The following is a 5,385-nucleotide window of genomic DNA, read 5'->3' as shown; positions in this document are numbered from 1 at the left end:
GAAACAGAGTCCCGAAACATATTGTGCAGTACATTTTATACAGTGAATGACATAGGTAGATTCTGGTAGTTCGTGCTCCTGACTGGTCGTTGTAAGTGGAGGCCCGTCCCCTCCACGCTGGTGTCAATGTCTCATTGGTTCTTGGCACTGTTCTTTGTCTTTGAAACCCAGCCTGAAACAAGGGTGTGTGTGTGTGTGTGTGTGCATGTGCGTGCTCGTATACTGGCATGCCTGCCTTATCAGTGGTCATAAAAGGTCTGAGTCAGCCATCCTCCCCTGCGTGTGGGAGTGAGGTTAGTATCTGTTACGGGCAGTATGTGTTTAACTGTGGGGTGTAGCAAGATATTTGCAACAAAGTCTGCCTTAATAAGGAAGGCATTTTAACAGTATTATAGCTATGTGTTAAGGTCAAATAAAACAGCATTTATTACAAATCCCCCTCTTCACGTCTTAAAAGACGTGACCACAGTAAAATTTGTCAGTAGACAAAAAAAATTATTCCCCCTCTTCACGTCTCACCAGAGACGTGACAATAGTAAAACATAGTAATGCACGCCGGGGAAAATTTGTCAGTAGACAAATTTTTGATTCCCCCTCTTCACGTCTCACCAGAGACGTGACAATAGTAACACATGGGAATGCAAGCGCGGGAAAATTTGTCAGTAGACAAATTTTTGATTCCCCCTCTTCACGTCTCACTAAGACGTGACAATAGTAACACATGGTAATACACGCCGGGGAAAATTTGTCAGTAGACACATTTTTGATTCCCCCTCTTCACGTCTCACCAGAGACGTGACAATAGTAAAAACTAGTAATGCAAGCCGGGGAAAATTTGTCAGTAGACAAATTTTTGATTCCCCCTCTTCACGTCTCACCAGAGACGTGACAATAGTAAAACATCTAGCCATCACTAGTCATCAAATTGATACTCAGGCTCAGCTTCCTCAATAGCAAGGAGTGGGTACATCTGACCCCTATCGGCCTGCTTTGGGTCAATAGCAGGTAATAACTCTAGTAATCAGAGTGCGAGCGCATGGAATGCAACAGCAACCACAAAGGGTTAGGATAGCCACAAAAACAGCAACGGACACTAGGACAAAGGAGATCAGGGTCTTGTAGTTACCAAACGCATCCATCCAGGAGTCCCACATAGTAGTGTCAACTCCGGAGTGTTGTTTCATCTTCTCATTAAGCGTGCAAAGACCCTCTAGGGCGACGGTAAGACTACCATCATTCGCTGTATTATTGGGAATGAAAGTACAACATTGCTCCCCAAACATGGCACAACACCTCCGCGTTCAGCCAACAACATATCTACCGCGATTCTATTTTGAAATGCCATCAGGGATGTAGCTGCCAATTGGCCATGGACCGCCTCGAAGCCTTGTTGAGTCCAAAATCACACATTATTAACCAAAAAACGGGAAAATGTTAAACCCTCAGGTCCATCCCTCTATAAAACCTGTACCAGGTGGGCTCGTCGCCACCCGGGAACTTCAAACCTTCACAACAGGGAGGACAAACATCACTTTTTATTCATTCGACAACCTCAACTACAGCAAACCAAGGGTCCTCCTCTGTCAGGCCCACTCTCCTGCGAAAGCTTGATTCCGTATCAGCCTCTCCAACTGGAGCATCAAGCAACGGCATCATACCAGAGGTCCTTGCCACATCTGTAACAGACTTCTTAAAACAAGGTATGATACAGGCAGCACAGCACATGAGCATAAGAAAAACAACAACTAGAGTCAGAAATCCAGTAACCATCATTGCAGTGTACTACCAAACCAACCACCCAGCCAGGGGAACGTCCACTCTCCTCCACACCTGCAAGACCCTTCATCTCCACCGATAACCTTGCCAACCCACTCAGAGCTTTTGAATGCTCCCATCCGGACTAGTATTGTTAGGGACAAACGTGCAACACTGTTCTCCAATCATTTTACATACACCTCCCTGGTTGGCCAGAATCATGTCCAGTTCTAGTCTATTTTGTCTACTGGTTTGAGAGGTAGCATCCAATCGTTCAGCCATCCCCGTAAGTGCTGTGTGGGTGTAGTTAACAAATCGCTTGTTAATATAATAAAGATAATTGATCCAGGCATTTTGTTTAGTATCAACAATAGCTGGGCCAATGGTGGCATCAGATGCCACAGACCATCATTTCTGTTTAATGTCTGGAATTCGTGGGGGACCCCTATTGGGACCCCCACCAGGTTGGTGTGGATGTTATCTGTACCCTCGGACCAAGGAGCGTCACGGTTCTGCCGTCTCCTAGGTTGGTCCCGAGCCTCTGTGTCATGTGCAGATCCCAGGAGGTGGTTAGCTGCAACCTCAATAATAGTCAATGGTGTTATCAGACTGGCCAAAGCACATGTGCCCTGACAATCTCCTTTCAAAATGGGGTCAACCGCCTGGCAGGTCCACACATCCACCATACATCAGCAACACCTCTAGTTAATAGTGACATTAGTGATGCAGGCAGTAGTAGGGAGCCTCCCATAGTCTATACCCCTACCTGTACCAGTGATACAGCTGTAATATCCCCCATATGCCTTAACTCCCCACGGTACCTTCTGGGAGGGGACTTCTGGGAACACAAGACTCAGAGTTTTACACAGGGTTGAATTTGGCTTAAACTTTCCAATATGCACATCCAACCTTCCCCATTACTTAGGGCAAATGGGTGAGCAGCCAGAATAGGTCTGGCATGTCCACATATGACACAGTCCTTTCTATTAAGTGTTTTGTAGGCCAACCACATATTCTCCTTTCCTCATAACCAGTTTCAGTCCCCAATTGGTCACTATCTGAGATGTCTTTTACATTTATTACCTGTACCAGATTGGAGAGCTTAGGTGATGGCGTGGGACTGGTCTGAAGTGGTGGAGGAGGAGTCCGGCTGAACCTGGCCCTGGCCTGTTGGAACTGGTGGTGGTTTTGGCAGCACTGTGATGGTAACATCCCCATCGTATCCTAATCAGACAGCTCAGGACTACAAGCAGTCCTGTAAAAAACCCACCCTCTCCCAGAGAACACATCATCGCCAGAGATCAAGCAACACTTTCACTTCTATGAACGTGCACAGTGATGAGAGGTCGGGGTCAGGGATTCTTCATTAAGGAGTTGATCCCGAGCTCTATTAGCAACGGTTCTTCTCCTTAACTTCTTGGAACTATAGGGGGTGCTGTTCCGCATTAGCATATTTGTGTCTCCAAATTAAACTGCCCGTGGCGACAGCAGCCTGGCCTTGTGATTTGGCTTTTTTGAACAGAGCCTGTCGAGATTTGAGGCCTCGTTTTAATTCCTCTGCCTTTTGTAGCCTTTGTTCCATGTCCATATTCTTGTTTTTGTCCGCGTGTTTCGTTTCATAATGTCGTCTCAGATTATACTCTTTCAGTACCGCCACACTTTCTCCACACAGAAGACACACAGGTTTTCCAGCTACCTCCGTGAACATATACTCCGACTCCCACCTTGTTTGAAACCCCCGGTTCTCAGTGTCCACCTTCCGTTTTGCCATTTTTGATGGGTATCTGAAAGTTAATTTTACTGTGATGCTGACGACTGCRGTGCCAATAAATATTGAAATGAAGCAGCCTACTGCTCGGTGCGTCACCGTTGCATTGTGGGAAATGTAGTATTGGTGCGTGTAAAAGATCTGCGGGCTGCCGGCTTGCTGCGGTCTGCGGGCCGGTTCTAATAATAAATCAAGATCATCCCAGGGGCCGTAAAAAACCTTCTCGCGGGCCGGATGTGGCCCGCGGGCCTTGACTCTGACATATGTGCTCTAGGGCAACAGTAAGACTACCATCAGTTGCTGTTATTGGGAATGAAAGTACAACATTGCTCCCCAAAACATGGCACAGACCCCCCCCCCGCGTTCAGCCAATAACATATCGACCGCGATTCTATTTTGAAATGTCATCAGGGATGTAGCTGCCAATTGGCCATGGACCGCCTCGAAGCCTTGTTAACCAAAATCACACATTATTAACAAAAAAACGAGAAAATGTTAAACCCTCAGGTCCATCCCTCTATACAACCTGTACCAGGTGGGCTCGTCYCCACCCGGGAACTTCAAACCTTCACAACAGGGAGGACAAACATCACTTTTTATTCATTCGACAACCTCAACTACAGCAAACCAAGGGTCCTCCTCTGTCAGGCCCACTCTCCTGCGAAAGCTTGATTCCGTATCAGCCTCTCCAACTGGAGCATCAAGCAACGGCATCATACCAGAGGTCCTTGCCACATCTGTAACAGACTTCTTCAAACAAGGTATGATACAGGCAGCACAGCACATGAGCATAAGAAAAACAACAACTAGAGTCAGAAATCCAGTAACCATCATTGCAGTGTACTTACCAAACCAACCACCCAGCCAGGGGAACAGTACACTCTCCTCCACACCTGCAAGACCCTTCATCTCCACCGATAACCTTGCCAACCCACTCAGAGCTTTTGAAATGCTCCCATCCGGACTAGTATTGTTAGGGACAAACGTGCAACACTGTTCTCCAATCATTTTACATACACCTCCCTGGTTGGCCAGAATCATGTCCAGTTCTAGTCTATTTTGTCTACTGGTTTGAGAGGTAGCATCCAATCGTTCAGCCATCCCCGTAAGTGCTGTGTGGGTGTAGTTAACAAATCGCTGTTAATTATAATAAAGATAATTGATCCAGGCATTTTGTTTAGTATCAACAATAGCTGGGCCAATGGTGGGCATCAGATGCCACAGACCATCATTTCTGTTTAATGTCTGGAATTCGTGGGGGACCCCTATTGGGACRCCCACCAGGTTGGTGTGGATGTTATCTGTACCCTCGGACCAAGGAGCGTCACGGTTCTGCCGTCTCCTAGMTTGGTCCCGAGCCTCTGTGTCATGTGCAGATCCCAGGAGGTGGTTAGCTGCAACCTCAATAATAGTCAATGGTGTTATCAGACTGGCCAAAGCACATGTGCCCTGACAATCTCCTTTCAAAATGGGGTCAACCGCCTGGCAGGTCCACACATCCACCATACATCAGCAACAKCTCTAGTTAATAGTGACATTAGTGATGCAGGCAGTAGTAGGGAGCCTCCCATAGTCTATACCCCTACCTGTACCAGTGATACAGCTGTAATATCCCCCATATGCCTTAACCTTGGCCGTCAATCACTTATATGAAATCTCTAAGCTACCTAATAGAAGGAAATACGCAAAGCACATAGAGGGAAAAATCAAGCAGTGTCTACTCTTCAGTCTAGCGGCGGCTTGCAAAATGGCCGCAAATTTGACTCGGTCGGCATTGCTAAATGCTGCGGTCAACTTCACTCGACTAGCTCTTTATACTTAGTATACACTTGGCATGTAAATTAGTTGATGTTGTCAATATA

General features: G+C 46.7%; 1 long non-coding RNA gene across 1 annotated transcript in view; it reads right to left on the bottom strand.

The window, feature by feature from the left end:
• Positions 1 to 4,195: 4,195 nt before the first annotated feature.
• Positions 4,196 to 5,385, bottom strand: part of LOC111952311 (uncharacterized) — a 3,044-nt gene continuing 1,854 nt past the window's right edge. The window contains exon 2 of the long non-coding RNA XR_002875705.3: positions 4,196 to 5,152. This is a non-coding gene — a long non-coding RNA (uncharacterized lncRNA). The remainder of the gene's footprint in view (positions 5,153 to 5,385) is intronic.

Source organism: Salvelinus sp. IW2-2015, linkage group LG26 (genome assembly GCF_002910315.2).
Source record: "Salvelinus sp. IW2-2015 linkage group LG26, ASM291031v2, whole genome shotgun sequence".
In the NCBI taxonomy this organism is placed as follows: domain Eukaryota; kingdom Metazoa; phylum Chordata; class Actinopteri; order Salmoniformes; family Salmonidae; genus Salvelinus; species Salvelinus sp. IW2-2015.
This window is presented reverse-complemented; position numbering and strand designations above follow the sequence as displayed.